This window comes from Camellia sinensis, chromosome 15 (genome assembly GCF_055761805.1).
Source record: "Camellia sinensis isolate YWXY chromosome 15, ASM5576180v1, whole genome shotgun sequence".
Taxonomy (NCBI): domain Eukaryota; kingdom Viridiplantae; phylum Streptophyta; class Magnoliopsida; order Ericales; family Theaceae; genus Camellia; species Camellia sinensis.
Window position 1 is genome coordinate 117,189,250 of NC_138975.1, and position 19,160 is coordinate 117,208,409.

The following is a 19,160-nucleotide window of genomic DNA, read 5'->3' on the forward strand; positions in this document are numbered from 1 at the left end:
GTCATGAGTGTAGGCTGGGCAACAATAGAAAACAAGGCTGCAGCCTCAACGGATTCGCCCAGAAGCAAATCAAACTCGCCAAGTGCACCCAACATCTCCCATTCCCGGATAGCTATACAAGCTACATCATTAATGGATTTTCTACTAAGGGCATCGGCCACAACATTGGCCTTCCCCAGGTGATAGTGCAACTCAAAATCATAGTCCTCAATAAACTCCATCCACCTTCTCTGCCTCAAATTCAAGTCTCTCTGTGTAAACAGATACTTCAAACTCTTATGGTCTGAGAACACCTCGAACCTCACCATAAAGGTAATGCCTCCAAATCTTCAAGGAAAAAATCACGGCTGCTAACTCAAGATCATGCGTAGGGTAATTCTTCTCGTGTATTTTTAACTGACGTGAGCCATAAGCTACCACTTTCCCCTCTTGCATCAACACAAAACCCAAACCCTCTCGTAGAGCATCATAATAAACGGCATAACCCAAACCTCTCTCCGGAATAATCAAAATCGGAGCGGTGGTCAACCTAATTTTCAGCTCTTGGAACGAATTTTCACAAGTCTCACTCCATACAAACTTGACCCCTTTCCGCGTCAGCCTAGTCAACGGTGAAGCTAACTTGGAGAAATCCTTCACAAACCGGCGGTAATACCCAACTAATCCCAGAAAACTGTGGATCTCAAAAATGCTCTTAGGCTGTGCCCAGTCTTGCACTGCCTCAACCTTGGATGTATCAACAGACACCCCTTCCCCGGATACCACATGGCCTAAGAACTTGACTTCTCCTAGCCAGAACTCACATTTTCCAAACTTGGCATACAGCCTATGGGCTCTAAGCAACTCGAGCACCACTCTCAAGTGTTCCTCATGCTCCTCCTCAGAAGGCAAATAGATAAGAATGTCGTCCACGAAAACGACCACAAAGCGATCTAAGAATTCTCGGAAGATCCGGTTCATCAAGTCCATAAAGACTGCCGGTGCATTGGTAAGCCCAAATGGAATCACCCGAAACTCATAATGGCCATACTGCGTACGAAATACCGTCTTCGGAATATCCTCCTCCTTGACCCTCAACTAATGGTAACCCGATCTCAAGTCTATCTTAGAGAAACAACGGGAACCCTTCAACTAGTCAAACAAATCATCTATACGGGGCATAGGGTACTTATTTTTTACCGTAGCCTGATTCAACTTCCGATAATCAATACACAATCTCAAGGCACCATCTTTCTTCTTAGCAAAGAGGGATGGTGCTTCCCACGGCGAAACACTAGGGTAGACAAAACCCTTATCTAACAATTCCTGGAGCTGAATCTTCAACTCACTCAACTCGGCTGGGGCAAAACGATAAGGTGCCATAGAAATCGGCGCTGTGCCGGGCACTAAATCAATAGAGAACTCGATCTCTCGATGAGGTGGCAAACTAACGAGATCCTCGGGAAAAACATCCGAATACTCACAAACCACTCTCGACAACACAATCTGGGTTTCATCACACTCACTACTCAAAAGGCTAGCAAGAAGACCACTAAGCTCACTCCGCCCGCGCGGATCATACACCGGTGGTAACATACTACCAACCCGATCCCTCAAGAAATGGAAACACTCCCCGCTCAAGGTACATACTATGACCCTCTGGCGGTAGCAATCAATAACTGCCTGGTATAACGATAGCCAATCCATACCCAAAATAACATCAAAACCCTTCATGGGCATAACAACAAAAGGAAAAGGAAGCCTATGGTCGGCGACCTCTATATCACACCCTCTACATCCGTGTTTCAAAATCAATTCACCCCCAACAGGTAATACAACATATATAGGAGATGCTAATTGTGCCAACTCCAACTCCAAAACAGATGCAAATGCAGCAGATACAAAAGAATGAGATGCAGCCGTATCAATCAACACACTAGCAACCGAGTTGCAAAATAGAAAGGTACCTCTCACAACTGATGGAACCGGTACTAGGTCCTGCGCGGTAACAGCATACACGCGTCCTGTAGGCCCCTGATCCACCTGCTCACCTCTTGGAACAAAAGACTGCTGCACTGACTGGGACGACGAAGCTCCCGGATTGGCCCTCGAGGCCTGTACAGACTGAGCTGGCTGAAAACCCTGCGTCTGCCTAGAACCAGATGCTCCTAATGTGGCACTCAACTGTGGGCAAAACCTCTTCAGGTGCCCAGGCTGACCACACTGATAACAAGACAAGGGCTAGCCTCTGCCCTGACTCTGGCCCTGATGTCGAGCCGAAGAAGAAGCAGCCCGCTGACCTCCTCCCTTCTGTGGGCAAACTGAAGACTTGTGACCCACCTGGCCACACGTAAAACAAGTCAAGCTTCCCTGATTACCTCTCCCGGAGCCTGCGCTCGGCACTGGAAAGGTCGATCTAGCCAAACCACCCTGAGACTGCTGAGGGTTAAAACCTCTCTGTCTCCTGCCATCACCCTGGCCATCTTGGCTACTCTTGGAGCCTCTATGCTTCTCCTCATCCTCCTCTTGCATCATAATCTCTATATGAGCTGTAGCATCCACCAGACGTCTATACTCTTGAATAAAAGACCCTCCAACCCTCAACTTGAGTCCACGTCTCAACATCCGCTCAAACTCAAAGCAACGGCGTTCCTCGGACGCCACAAGCTCGGGTGCAAACCTGGACAGACTGGTAAATGTGGCCTCAAACTCGGCCACTAACAAACCCTGCTGTTTAAGCTGGCAAAACTGTTCCCTCAACTTCTTCCTGGCAGCTGAAGATAAGAACTTCTCCTGGAAAGCATCTACAAAAGCCTCCCATGCACCACCAATACGGCCCTTTTCGTACTTCCACCACTGACCCACATCTCCCTTCAGTTGGAAGGATGCCAAGGTCACCTTTAAAGCCCCGTCCTCGATGCCAAGCATCTCGAACGTCTTCTCCATCTGTTCCAACCACTCGTCAGCCTTAAGTGGCTCATTCGGATTCCCAACAAACTCATCCGGATTAGACCAGAGGAATACCCTCTTCAAGAAAGAAGGCCCTGCCACAGCAATGTGAGCCTGATCCTGATTCCCAGCTCTGAGAATACCCAAAGCTCTTGCTATTTCTCGGGCCAAGGCACTCATAGCCTGCTGACTTGCTGGCTCGGCCACATTGGCCTAACCAACTCCCCCTTGCTGTGCCGGAATATCATCCGGTAAAGGCATCTCCTGCCTACCACGCCTGCCACGTCTACCACCTCTTCCTCGTCCTGACATCCTAATAAAGGTAACGAAGAATATTAGCAGATTCACAATGTGCCGAAGTTAATCCACTCACGTCCTAACACATGGACAACTGTAATTCACTCCACGTAAGCACATAATCACGTAAGCAATTATGAATTTCATTTCCGGATAATGACAGTCCCGAGGCATTACTAGAGTTCCGGTTAGAAACAGCATTAATCAAGTGCTTTTCCAACAAGACTCCCAGAAACCCAAGGATCCAATCTGCATCCTAGAAACTACGTTCCATACCCACATAGTCACATAAGCATGTTATCAATTAAACACATAGCATATAACACTACACTTAAGTCTCTACCAAGCGAGACAAGCCCATTGTGATACTAATCACTTCCCACGTACCCAAAGTATTCGAACCCGGTACGCTCTGATACCAAGTTGTAACGCCCTCAAAATAAACCCATATTTCATACAACAATAGCATGCTTAGACATAAGAGAATAAAGCATAAATGTATTCCATCAAAGTAATCTTTACAAAAGTGTATTACATGTTGACATCAAAAGTAAATGCCCTAAAGGCTTACAACTTTCCAAGTCAACACTTGGTTACAAAAAGAGAGTGCTAGCTCTATACAAAGAAAGCCCTTGGCTTGATATACATGTAATACAAAAAAAAAAAAAAAAAAAAAAAAACACAAAACAGTCCAATAGTCCCAAGCCTCCCAAGCTATGTCCTTGGAGGTGGCATGCTACCTGTACCTAAAAATGATGTCCCATATAGGGTGAGCCACAGCCCAGCAGAAATACACTAAACCAACAATAAACAATGACTAGAATAGTAGCATTCAATAGATGGTCGACACTTATATTCCAACTTATATTGTGTTACAGTTTCATGACAATCATGTCCATATTATATTTCACTTTCCATTTCTTATCCAATTCTCAATTCATAACTATGGCTCAGAACCTGGCCAAACAACTTACATGAGATAGTAACTCATATTAAACATTTTCCATTTCACAATAGATAAGCATACTAGCTATATCAACATTTCGAAAGATAAGCATATGAGCTATATCAACACTTCTACGGATAAGCATATGAGCTATATCATCGGAGTTCATCCCCTATCTTCTCCCAAACATAAACCGGTTTAGCGGTCCATCCTCTATCTTCCCCTAAACCGTGGAGTACATCCCCTATCTCCTCCCTCACAACACAATGCATATAAACAATTATCATATACATTATCAATCAATACATAAAATTAATGTATTCTTTCAACCGTCATATTCGATGACGCATTCCATTGATTAGTTTTAGTTTGCCTAATCATCATGCATTGTCTACAACAATCACAACTATTCTCCACCGATAGCCTAAAGCAGTTATTTCTAAACAGGAAATAAATGCACCAATGGATAAAATATCAACATTATGTCTAGGTGAGCGATAAATTAATCCAACTACACCCTTTCATCCCATACCTTCCCAATTCCAATGTTCTCAATTCAATTTCTCATATTCCGAAATTAATTATACAAATTAATTTACCAACAAATTGGGGTGTTTCTCATAATTCTCACAACAACCCTAAGGTTCCATTTTCATCAATAATCCAACATTTATCCCTTTTCTCAATGTATTACATACATTTGGGTTTATAAATTTGAAAACCCCTCTTTTGGAAATTACACAATGACCACAAACTTTCTCAAAATTACCCAACAACTCCCAACATATTGAAATACTAAAATTCAAAGACAAAGCTCATAAAATGGAGTAGGATATCCCTACCTCGAAGTTAGAGCTCAAATAGAGGAGTTGAAGAAAACCAAAATGCTCCAAACACCAAGATCCACGGATCAAAACGAAGCCCTCGACGATCAATACAACTTTTACAAAGGCCAAAGGAAAGGGAAGCACTCTAACTAGATCAAACCCTAGAGAGAAGGGAGTTTCTAGAGAGAGAGGCTCTCAAAATCGGTTTTGGAAAAGTAAGAGAGAGAGAGAGTGAAGGTAAAAAGTGATTTTAAAATGCCCAGTTGCCAACTAATATACAACATTCCCGCTCGAGCGGAGAATAGAACGCTCGAGCGTCAAGCACAAAAATCTGGACACGCTCGAGCGCAAGAAGGGCCGCTCGAGTGCCAAGACACAAGAATAAAGTACATCCGCTTGAGCGCGAAAACCAGTCCGCTCGAGCGTAGATTTTCCCCTCCCAGAACTTTCACAGACAAAGCACTATCCGCTCGAGCGCCAACATACCCGCTCGAGTGCGACCGCTCGAGCGCGAAAAACACACCTGCAGAAGTTTTGCAGAGGCATGAAATACTGGGAGTGTGTAAACCCCGCTCGAGCGCAAGAAGACCCGCTCGAGCGGACAACCAAAAACCAAACTCCGCTCGAGCGCAGAATAACCCCCTCGACCCTAGCACCAAAAACCTGGGCAACTAGATTTGAGACTTAGGCTCAACCAACCTGTAACACACCTGCCCAAAACATCCCAAAACTCAAACATACGAAATTAAAGGATGATAACAAGATAAACAACCACTATTTCCACGGAACCAAAGTCCGGAATACAACAACTACAAAAAGGAAAAACCGGGATCGCTATATATCGAGTCCATTGGTTAGCTAGTAAGTCCAATAGGTTAGCACTAGAGAAGGTTAAAGGCCGAAAGCTACCTATCCTAATGCAAGATATTTTCGATTTATACTCTTTCGAAAAATTCTGCATATTGTTGCATTTCCGTTGTCATCAAATTCCATTCATGTGGGGGATTGTTAGAAATGGTTTGAAAATTAGTAACTTTGGTCTAATTTTTAGGTGGGACCCATACACCAAAGTTGGCGGATCTAAGTGGCAACGCGTTCTATGCCGCGTTGTGATTCACGTAGTATATTTGGTAGCTCAAAACCATTATCGGGTGAATGAGAAATTGATGCCAAAATGGGCTCCATGAGAATGGTGTATTTGGTAAAATTTCCTTAAAGTTTTGAGTTAAGGCTTATCCCACATTGGTTTGGTGAGCAAACTTTTGTGGGTTTATAAGGCTTGGGTTTGCAACTTGGAGAGGGTCCCGAGGGGTACCTAAGTTTTGTGGAAGGGAGAGATTATGGGCAAAGTGAGCTAAACGCATTGGACCCAAAATAAACACACACACGCACGCCGCCGCCGCGGTTCGTCCGGGCAGATTAGGCTAGGCCTAGGCCTAGGCTTGGGCTTGGGCTTGGGCTTGGGCGCGGGTGCATGGTGTGAGGTTGGATTCGGCTTTTCTGACCCAATACTTATCTTTTTGGGCCAAAAACATTTGAATTTATTTTTATTTTTTGGAAAAATAAAACCTGTCCAGTTTTGTTTTCAAATTTCAGTTGGAGAAAAATTCAAATTTGGCTCCAAATTTTGTACAGGTTCCATATCTGTCCGCATAGATTCAATCTGTTTGAAATTAAACCAAACAGATTCAGTATCTGTTCAAAATTGAAACCCAAACAGTTCCTTATCTGTTCAAATAGTGCCGAACATGTATGATAGCTGTTCAAACAGATCTGTTACCTATTGGATTCAAACCGAACAACCACTATTCAATCTATAAATAGACAGTCCTTCATTTGGATTTTGGATTCAGAAATTTTGTTCTTGTCTCTACTATTACTCTCTACATTTTGCTGCATTATTTTCATGTAAGAAAGAGTGTAAACACAAAGTGTGTTCGTTGTGTGAATAGTTTGTAGTGCTGCTACTATTCGTTGTTGATCATTTTATCCTGGGAGATAGACGTCCATAATCTGAAAGCACCGTAGAGATGACGAATCTGTCTTAAGGACACAGTGTTAAACACTGGACTTAATCAAATTTTGTTCAAGAAAAATAATAAGGTTAGTGCTTTGATTACTTTTCTGTTTTATTATTTTTCCTTTCCAGATTCTGATTTTATTTCTGTAACAAAATAAGAACCTATTTTTATTTATTTATTTTTATATACTGTTTTGTTTTTTATAATCAAACAGTGTCTCTTCTCTCTTTAATCCATTCTTCGAATACAGTGAAGATTGTCCAACATTCACATCCTTGATTGATTTTTTAATCATGGATAACAGGTTAAAGTCATTTTGTTCTTAGAAACAGGGGAGCGTACAGCTCTGTTTGTGCATTAAGCTGTCCTAAATTAACTTTTTAAATGTTCTTACAAGCCTCATTCAGAATTATTCCTAGATTTGTGAATAATCTTGTCATTTAACCAGCAATAAATTTTAGAATTGCACCAGAACTATTTTAAATTATTCCTTTCTTCGGTGAACAAAAGCAGCTATCATTATTCTTTCTTATCTTGGCTTGAAGGATTAATGATAAATAGGGATTTTTTTTTTTTTTGGCAGCAGAATCATATTCTTTTGCAATCACTACAATCTACTTTACGTTAACTTCTACTTTGATTTGAAGTTGTCACGACTCAAACCCGCCCCCATAGGTTTAGCATCATGACCGGCCAGTAATCTTAAGATTATTGAAGACCTCTTAATCAGATTGAAAATATTAGGGGCTAGCGGAAGCAAAATATAAATATACAATGTCCATGAGCTGTGCAAACTTATATGAGACAGAGAAAATTTAAAGTTTATATACAAATATTATATACGTCATCATCACATCAGTCTTACGTCATCTTTATATACAGATAAACCAAAACAGGACTTAGCCCTATTTACAAAGTATGCAAAAACTTGTCTAACAAACAAAGTAAATAAACTTGTATCTTGTTCACAAAACTTGATCACTTTGCACTTTGGGAACCTCCACGGGAGGCACATAAGTTGGCTGACAAAACACAGATTCGGGTAGGCGTCATTAGACTTGATCTTGCACTCGCTCACCTACATATATATATATATATATATATAAAGAGTGAGCCAAAACCCAGTGAATAACATTAAGGTAAAGAGGTTAGTGAACGAATTCTGAACATATTATATTCATTAAACAGATCATAACAGAATCAATCTCATATATGAGCATAATAATGGTACATCCAAAAGAACATAATGTAATGTCTTCTGACTAGAGTAATCGGTACTGATTATCTAACATATCACCACTCCATTAAGTAGCTAACGAGATATCGTAATCACATATATGTCATGGACCCGCATTAACATGTCGTCTTCCATGACTTGGGACTTTCTTTGGATGCCATAATAGATTCAAAATAGGACATTCATTCACGTTAACAAAATCACATTTCAGAAATCATAATTTGTCATATAACATTTCAAACATAATCATATGAACATATCTTTACAATAACGTTACTCACAGTGGGCTTCCAAAAACAATTGGTTGGTCCTCTAGTCTTGACCTACAAACACAAATGTACATAGCACAAAATACGTCTCATTATTACTTATTCATATAGCCATTCATGGCTTAGCTTTCCTTACAATGATTTTTAATTCAATCCATTTCACATAACTTGTACACATGAATCACATACTCAAATTCGTCTTATATATTTTCCAATGCAATTACTTATGTTGTTTCTTAGCTTATTAATCTTTAATAACTCATAATTCATGCCTAAGAATGCCCGAAAAGAAATGGGAATGAAGATATGAACTTCAAACATTTTTTGAAAACATGCTGAAAATGAGCTTATGGCTAGAGCCATCTTTTCGTTGCTAGAGCCATCGTTCGCTCGAGACAACTTTTAGTTGCTAGAGCCATCGTTCGCTAGAGCCAACTTTTGGTCGATAGAGCCAACTTTTGCAGACTGCAAAGTACTGAAAGCTCGCAATGTTGGTTCGATCCACCACTTGGTCGCTCGAGCCATCTGTGAATTTTCTGGGTTTCAAAACATCAAATTTGAGTTCCAAAAATGCATTTTAACATCTCAAAAGCTTGCATGGCCATTCCAAACTCATGGAAACACTTTGATAATCATAAAAACATTTTAGAAAACTCAAATACAAGATCATTCACAAATCATTTGCTCAAAACCTCTTGAATTTTCCAAAATTGAGCTAAAAAACTCTTGCATGTAAGAAATTCCTTTCAAAACATGAATTTAAATGGTAAAACATGATGGTTCAAACATGCATGTGCCAAATAACTTACAATAACAATTTAGATGCTCAAAACCAAACTAAACATAGCAAAACTCTTCATATTTATGTATGCATGTATTCACCCCCAAAAAAAAAAAAAAAACAAAACATGCTTGCATGTAGAAATCTTTTCCAAATTCTTTTTCTTAACTTTCAAATCATGGAGATTAACTTCAAAACAACTCAATTCTTGAATGCATGTATAAATTAGTTTCAGAACTCAACTTAGACAACATATTCATGATCAAAAGCAAAGAATCATGACAAAATCATTCATGTATGCAAGACTTCTTCATCTACTTGGCATTCTTTAACTAAATACATGCAAATGATCTCATATAATTCATGATTTAAACTCTAAATCATACCATCTTCAAGAATTATGGGTTAGATTCTCACCTAGAGTCTTCAATTAGCTAGATTTCTTGCACAATCTTAATGAATTCAAGCAAATCTTTGAGGTTCTTTTTCAATTACACACTTTCTCTCTCTAAAAGTGAGTTCACTCTCTCTCTAAAATGTCTCTCTCAAATTTTTACACTAAGGAATGAAGAGAATGAGCTCAAGAATGAGCGTAAGGCTCTATATATATAGTTAGAGTGGTTTATTACAATAATTAGAATATTGGACTAATTAAACTCACCAAATGGCTCTAAAAATTCCAATTAGCTTATTCATGTGGCCAATTTCAGTTTTTGATGTCATTTAGGCCATCAATTTTAAGTTTTAGACAGGAATCTCAACAGATAATTTTCAAATCAGACAGATATGTACAAATTAATCACATGGCTCATTTCACAATTAAAATTCATAATTAATTAATTGTAATCATGATTTGCATTTCGGGGTCATCACAGAAGTTGTGCTTTTGTCCTATGTGAATTTCAATTTGTCTGGAAGGATGTCATATCTTGGATAAGTGCAGTTATCAATTTTTTTATTTATTTATTGCTGTGGTAGGGGATAGGGCGTAGAAAACATCTGTGATCATGTTACCCATGACAATAATAAAGTGTTATGTGTTGTGCGGACTCAATTTCGCAATGTAGAAAGTGAATGGGCCTTGTGGACGAACCACCATGCTCCGAGATGTGAAAACTTGCATAAGTAATGAACGGTGAGGCTATTCGACCGGGGATTTGGTTAAAAACCCCTTTGATAGTAAAGTCAGGCCAAAGAGAAAGGTAGGGAAGACGAGTGTAAAGAGAGAGTGTAAAATGAATTCGGATCCCTTGTAAAAGGGTGGGGGTGAGGTTACCTTTTATAGGGAATGCTTGATTTGCTCACCATGTTTCCCTTTGTGCCACCTGGCACTTAGCCGTTTAGCAATGTCACTTCTCATTGAAGGAAAGTGAAGACTCTGTTGAGCGGTTCCTTTACTCGTGGGCACCATGCGCACTCACATGGCATTGGTTGATCCATTAGAGATTAACTCATTTTAACTCACTTCAGAGTGAGTAGGAGTCTTGGAGTTTAAGTTATTGACGTATTCGCTGGGAATGAGTGCTAGGGCTTGGCCCATGGTCTTGCCCACTTTGAAGTAAGGAAAGGGCCAAGGCTGAGTCTCTAGCTCGACCCCTTTTTGAGTGAGGGAAGGAGCTTGGGCTATGCCCATGGCCTTGCCTACTTCGGATCGGGGAAAAGGCCAAAACTCTTAACTAATTTTTTATATAATTTTTAAAAACATTATTGGTTAGCCCATTAAACCAATAATCACAAAAAATTTAATTATCCCATGATTTATGCTTCTTAGGAAAAGAAAAAATTAAGAGAGCTCCAAAACTAATATAAAATTGTCAATTTTATGATTTTGATTAAGAAATACACATATAATAAAACTAGGGCAAATTACAAACACCCCCATCGAGGTTTGGTGAAAATACAGATTCTCCCCTGAGGTTTGAGAAATTAAATCTCACCCCCTGAGGTTTATATTTCCATAACAAATTGCCCCCTGAGGTTTTTATTTTCATATAGATTCCCCCCTAATTTCTCCTAATTTGTTATGAAAATTTGACTCTCAGGGAGCAATTTGTAATTTCTCAAACCTCACGGGGGAATCTGTATTTTTACCAAACCTCAAGGGGGTGTTTGTAATTTGCCCATAAAACTATTAATTCATCCATCCCATATAATTTAAAATTTGAAAATATTTATATGAAATTCCAAAATGAAATTGTAATCACATCTAAATCATATGAAATTAATAAAAAAATTAAAAGATAAGTTTAGCATGAAATTTTATTCATATTTAATTCAAAACTGTCTATTATTTCTATATGCTATTAACGCATTTCAAAATTTGTTAATTTAAATTTATCCATATATTGCATAATCTAAATCATATCTAATTCAAAATTTTGAAATATTTAGATGAGCCTTGTGGATTTCCTAACTAATTTTTAATTTTTTTTAATTAAAATATAATTTTAAAAAACACTATTGGTTAATGTTCAAATAATTAAGCCAAATCTAATTCGAAAATTTTTAAATAAATTTTAATAATGTTATGATTTTTTTTCCACACTCCTACACTTCAGATTCAACTATTTGAATAAAAAAAAATATGTAAATTTTAAATTTTATAACATATGACGTAATTTTATTAGAAGAACTATTTGATTATGTGTAAATTTTGAAATAAAAATATTTTATCAATAAGGTTATACCATAAAAATTGAGAATAAATCATGTTAATTTTTAAAATTATTTATTAGTAACTATCAAAGATTTATAAATTTATTAACAAATAAAAAACAAATCTATATTCACATAGTATACAAATATTTTTTTTTATTTAAAGTATAGATTATGCTTATTATAAGTCATGTAGTCATTTTGGCTCAAATTATCAAAAACTATAAATATTGAGGTTTATGTTTTGACCATTAGAATGGTCTAATACATTTTCGATAAACCACAAGGTAACAAAATGTAGGACTATGGAGTATCTCAATTAAATTGTTTTATATAGAAATTTAGTTTATTTTATTTATTTAATATAGTGTATTAGAATAGTTTTTAATATTGGGAACATTAAAAATATATTAAATACAAATTAAAAATAATCTATAGTGTCATGGTCAAATTCAGATAATGGCTTTAAGATCAATCAAATGTTAAATTGGTTCTGCCTCTTAAAACAAGATTTAATGTGGCTAGTCGATATGGTGAACTCATACGAAAGAGAGTGAGAAGATCAACAGGTTTAACTAAAGGCCGCTTCGAGTATTAGAGTTATTGGTGCGCTTTTATTTATTTATTATTATTATTATTTTTTATCTTTTATATTTCATTATTCAATGTAATTTTTTATTTAAATTAATTTTGATTGATTAGATTTTATAAAATAGAAATATGATGTAGTTAGTCCCTTATAAGATGTCACATCATATAATATCAAAATATGATAATTCTAACATTAATTAATTTAAAAATATATAAAAAAATGTAAATTATCCAAATTCAATATTTTATATACAAATATAATAAGTCGTTTTAGGGGGTTTTAGGGGGTTTAGCAAAATGGTGGTGATAAGGCAAGGATAACTGACAAAAAGGTGTTTAAGATATTTAACAAGAAAAATGTTAGATGATTGGGGGTCGTGAAAGTCGCAAGATGGGTGAGAGAAGAAAATAAGAAAATGATCCAATGTGAGCTGCCAAAATTAGCGAGTGTGAAAAAATCTAAAAATTATATTTGATATGTAAATATTGATTTCAGGAAAGACAAGAGAGTCACTGGTAATTCATTGTTTGTCATTTTCATTTTGTTATTCATTTTTTTTTTTATTTAAACAAATTTTGCTAGATTGAGTTTCACAAAAATAATAATAATAATTATTATAATATGGCAAACTAAAAAAACCTAATTAGTAAAAAATAATCAAAAAAAGTGCAATTTTATTATTTGTCATAATTTTTACTTATTACATTATAATTCATGTTATTGTTATTTAAAACTTAAAATATAGCATTAATGCTTGGGGGGTGGAATCAAAAGCGAAATTATGATAAAAATGGTTATAAAATTTAATTAATTTTTATTTTTTTACTATTTAATTTTAATTGTAAAAGTAATTATTATTTATTTATTTAAAACTATACATAGTACGAGTATTACGATAATAACCAATAACATGAAATATTATCTTTAAAAACTTACAAATTGAACAAAAAGATAAGTAGGCATCCATTAGAAACCTAAATATCCAACTCATAAGAAATTGGAAAGAAAATTCAAAATTTAATATAACAAAAGGATTAACGAGATTTCATTGTGAATATAAAAATGAGGGTGAATTATATTAATGGTTCCTGTAGCTTAGGATTTGTGTCACTTTGGTTCTTGAACTTTTAATTATGATATATTTCACCTTAAATTTTGAATCTCGTTCTAAATAAAGACAATTGAAGATGCTGTTACTCCATTTTAAGGGTAAAGTTGTCAATTTGATAAAGAGCAATGATACATCTTATTAATTTTGAAACTCTAATTGAGTTTTAATGATGTGGCAAAAAATAAAAAATAAAAAGTCAAAACATCACATCAATGGATGGGACCCACCCTTTAGAGCTCTTTTAGAACTCTTATTTTAGAGTTCTCAAACATTTTTATTTAATAAAGTATAAACTAATTTGATAAAAATAAATGTCAAAAAATTATTTTCAAATTTTTAAAAATTATTTATGCCTACCAAAAATAAAATTATATAAAAATAATAAATCTTTATATTTTTATTATTTTTATTTTTTTATCAAATTCATTTTTAATATATATTTAGATGATGATCATGTAATGGTGGTTATTTTTGTTAAATTTTTTTTATGGTTATAATGTAATAGATGGCTGTATTTATTGTTAACAGATTTTTTTTTTCATGGTTATCATGGTCCGTTTGATAACGTTTACGTTTTCAGTTTATATTTACAAAAATTTTATAAATTGGTTTTTATTTATTTTTTGTTTATTTTTAGAAAAACATAAACTACAAACGCGTTTGGTAATTGACAAAATGTTTAAAAAAATTTAAAAATATAAAAAAAAGTGAGAAATGGCAAGTGGTGGCAGGTGGCGGCGGAAGACGGTGGTAGAAAGTGGTGACGGTGGGTGGTGGGTGGGTGGTAGTGGTGGGTGACGGTGGCGGGTGGTTAGTGGTAGCGAGCGGGTGGTTAGTGGTAGCGAGTGGGTGGTGGTGGCAGGTGGATGGCGGATGGTGGTGGGTGGTGGCGGGTGGGTGGTGGTGGCAGATAGGTGGCGGGTGGTGGTGGCGTGTCACGACCCGCTCCCCGTACTCAAGGGTTAGGTATCGTGATGGCCAGTAACTGGGTTACCTCCGGCCAATTCTTAAACAATAAATAAACACGAGCGGAAGAAATATTTAAATAAGGGTACTAAAATAATTATCGGAGTTTCTATTTTTATTACAAAATATATTGACTAAAAAGGCCGATATTTACATATAAAAAAAATACATCAATAAAAGTGCTTTGTGCCTACACCACATGCTGGTTCTGACATGCCACCTGAAAGTGGTAAAAAAACTATAAATACATGGCAGGGTGAGAAATATTATACTAAGAGTATAAGGCATAAAATTCACCATGGATCGTTATTGACTAAAAGAGCTTGATACATAACATACATAATACGGAAATCATTTGGCATATAACATGTAATACGGAAATCACTATGCAACCATAACCATGGTACATCACTAAGTGCTAAGCACTACACTGGTCAATGGATCCACGACAAACACTGGACCATAAAAGTGGTTAAACACTAGCCAATGGTTATTTAAGTCCCTTAAGGCATGGGACTCCCGTGGGGGTACTCACAAAACATATTTTCATATAAGGTCATAGCCAAATATTCTTTAAAAGTAAAACAAACATATCCATGGGTTTCCTTTTAAGCAAATAGGGTTCATAAAATAATCCACGTAACTGAAACCTTTATAAAACATAACTTTTATAAATATACTAATAAAACATAACTTGTATAAAATAGATTTTAATAAGTCAAAATATAAATAAAATACATTTTGATGACTTAAAATATAATATAATTCACATTAACTTTAATATCTCACTCTTTCTTTCTATCACCAAAAATCCTTTCAGCTTCCACTATTTTTCCTTCCATTTTTTTCCTTTCGTTCTTTCTCTTTTCTTTTTCCTTCTTTCTTTTCTCTTACTGGAGTCAACTTCTCCTACTTATGGAGATTATATTCGTAAGCCTCAAGTCAAGACGCCACGTGTTGCACTCCTATTAATCTCCCATAATTCAAATTTATCTAAATTAAATCAAAGTTGTCAAAACTTAGTTATTTTATACTTTGACTAATAAATTATATTATTTTACAAAATAATAATATATAATAAATTATATATTTTTTATAACTGTAATTAAATAATATTAGTATAAATTATACAAAATAATTAAAAATCAAGGTTGTTGCATGGAGGGTGGTGGTGGTGGCGGGTGGTGATGGTAGGTGGGTGGGTGACGGTGGCGGGTGGTGGGTGGCGGTGGTGGTGGTGGTGGCGGGTGGTAGGTGGTGGTGACAGGTGGGTAGCGGATGGCGGGTGGTGGTGGGTAGATGACGGGTGGTAGTGGTGGTGGGTGGGTGGGTGACGGTGGCGGGTGGTAGCGAGTGGGTGGTGGGTGGTGGTGACGTGTGGGTAGTGGGTGGTGGTGGCAGGTGGGTGGCGGGTGTGGGTGGTGGTGGGTGGCGGGTAGATGACAGGTGGCTGGTGGTGGTAGGTGGCTGGTTGTGGTTGGTGGTGGCAGGTGGGTGGTGAGTGGTAGTGGCGGGTGGTGGTGGTGGTGGGCGGTGGATGGTAGTGGCGGGTGGTGGGTGGTGGCGGGTGGATGGCAGATGGGTGGTGGTGGTGGTGGCGGCGGCGGCGGCGAGGAGTAGGTGGTGGTGGCGAATAGATGGCAGGTGGGTGGTGGTGGCGGGTGGTGGGTGGTGATGGTGGGTGGTGAGTGGTAGTGGCGGAAGACGGTGGTGGAAAATGGTGGCGGGTGGTGGCTGGTGTTAGGTGATAAAAAAAAAAAAACTCAAAACTCAAAACGGAAAACACATTTTTTGAGTTTATATTTTTTGGCCAAATTTATAAACTGAGACCACTGATTTATAAATCAAAAATTTACTAAACAAGTTTTTATTTGAGTTTTTTAAATTTTTGTAAATATAAACAGAAAACTGAAAACGTAAGTGTTACCAAATGGCTAATGAATAGGTTTAATATATGAAATGTTTTTAATTTTGAATTTTTTGATTTAATAAATTGGTTTAATAATAATATTAAAATCGTCATGTTTGACTTTTAACAAAATTCAAACTAATTTAACGAAAAAAATTATTTTAAAAAATCATTTCTACCATCCCAAAAGATAAAATTATATAAAAAAGATGTGTTTTAAATTTTTTTTTACCAATTTAATTTTTATTTTTTTTTCTTCTGAAAATAGATTCTAAAAATCAAAACAAACAGAACTTTATAACTAAAAAAATTTCAACATTATTCATTAAAAAAATGTCATTACATTTTAAACAACATATAAGTTAATTAATACAATTGTATGCCGATTTTCCTCTTAAAATAGACCATTTATAAAGAAAACATATTTGATTATCTTTATTTGAAACAAAATTTAAAATTTAAAGTTAAATATATGATAATCAAAAATTAGAAATTAAAATGACATAAATCTTAAGTTACAGAGACCAGTGGCGTAGCCAGGAATTTGATGGAGAGGGGGCACAAATTAATGATAACATCAATTTGTTTAGTTTGAGTTTTTGGTTTTCGTGTTTTTTTGTTTTTAATGAATATTTTGAAAATTTTAAATATTTTTTTTTACTTTTTTAGATACACTTTACTTAGATGTAAAAAGTAAAAAATTTATGAAAAAATATTTTAAAAATTAATAAATACATAAAAATACAAATAATGTACAGAATTTTTATTTTTTTTTGTATTTTTGGTATTTAGTGAATTTTTAAAAGGTTTTTTCACAATTTTTTTACTTTTTAGGTATATTTATATTAGATGTGTCTAAAAATTAAAAAAATTGCTTAAAATATTTAAAAAAATCAGTAAAAATTTAAAAAAAAAAACAAAAAACAAGTAGAATTTTCTGAAAAGTATTTTTTGAAAAATTCTAACCAAGCAAATTATTTTATTTTATTTTTATAATAAACAATAATGAGATATTACTAAACTTAAATATTAAGAGTCCATTTAGATAAATGTGAATTTTAAATTATAGGATTTGAGATTAAATTTTATATAAATATTGGGGAGTAACTATTTATAGGTAGATTGGAAAATTAAAAAAAAAGATAAGTTGAGATAAAAATAATATATTTTAGTAGAGAAACTCTATAAAACACACCATAAAAAAGTGTCTATCATATGTCGTAATTATGATCTTCGTGGTCTTTAGTTATGACACATTATAGTGTTAGATATAATTTAATTATAATTTCTTGTGGTTGTTATTTTGGCTATTACTATATATTAAGTAATAGTTAATTATGACTCATTTTGATATTAGTTATAACTTATTGTAATTTTTAATTTTTTTTTATAATTGAAGATGCGTTACTTAATTATAATTTATATAGTGGTCATTTTAGTTATGAATGGAAAAAAAATATATGGAGGACAAACTCTACAGGTCAAATGTACGTAACAATCTAATAAATTTTATATATCTTTATTAAGGTTAATTATATTTGCATGTCAATAATTATAGACATCACCATTATATTGAAATGTTTATAAATAATAATATAACTTATTATAATCTCTTTACTTTCAATCAAAATAACTATTATTGTTCTCACAATTTTAAAAATGTCATTGATATTTTACTTTAAATAATATTTTTATAAATTTTTTTATTTAAAATATTTTTTTTATGTTTAAAAAAAAAAAATCAAAAAATTCAAGTGGCACGTGACTTCCTGACCGTTGAGAACCTCCGCCCCTGATAGACTGATAATGTAATTCGTCCCGAAAATAACAAGAAGGATTTTGGGTATGTTTGGTTTGTGTTTGAGAGATGTGTTTTAGAAATAAAAAGTACGAAAAGTTGTTTGGTTTGGTTTTTTTCAAAAGATGTTTTGGAAAATTATTTTGAGAGAGAGTTTTGAAAAAAGTGATTGATTTGATGTGTGTGTGAGAGAGATTTGTTTGGAAAACTTGTTTGGTTTACAAGTTTTGAGAAATTTTTTTGAAAAACATTGTTTAGTTTGATTACTTTTAAAAACTTATTTGTAGAAAAAATTTCTCAAAATTTTTTTAGAAATACAAACCAAACGAACCATTTATTTTTCAATTGGCCCAACTTCGTGAGGCTAGTTCGTTTGGTACCCAAAGAAAAGGTTCGTTTGGTTCCCAGTTTGCAATCAAAGACGCTGATTAGGACTTGTTTGGATGAGTAGCTTAAACATACTCGTGTGTGCTGAGGTATATGGTCATAGTCCAAACAAGCCTTTCGGCTCAAATCTTGGGTCTCAACCCCAATCCAAATCCAAATGGTCTGTGTGTGTAAAAAGCTCTTCGTTTCTTTCACCTAAATTAGATCCATGATAGTTGTTCAAATTTTTGTAGCATAGGGAGTATTATATGGGAGTCATTTTTGCTTTGAGGGTTTATTTGGATTTGGATCTCCTTGGTATGGTTTTTTTTTTTATAATAGTTCCACGAGTGCGGGCAATGGCAATTGACATTGCGAAAATGCCGTTAATAAATAGGGCTAAAGGTGAAAGAGAAGGTATTGACCTTGACAAGTGCTTTTCATGTGTAATCTGCAT

General features: G+C 35.2%; 1 protein-coding gene across 28 annotated transcripts in view; it reads left to right on the forward strand.

Moving 5' to 3' along the window:
• LOC114318696 (uncharacterized) overlaps window positions 1–19,160 on the forward strand; it is a 108,787-nt gene that overhangs the window by 70,226 nt on the left and 19,401 nt on the right. For 15 of the 28 annotated variants that reach the window (XM_082910019.1, XM_082910022.1, XM_082910025.1 and 12 more), the window contains exon 1: window positions 18,716–19,120. The exons of 4 other annotated variants lie outside the window; for them this stretch is intronic. The gene's annotated coding sequence lies outside the window, so the exon portion shown is untranslated. Of the gene's footprint in view, window positions 1–18,373; window positions 19,121–19,160 lie in introns of those variants that run through there. 9 more of the 28 variants (XR_014357238.1, XR_014357239.1, XM_082910046.1 and 6 more) reach the window with 7 other exon arrangements.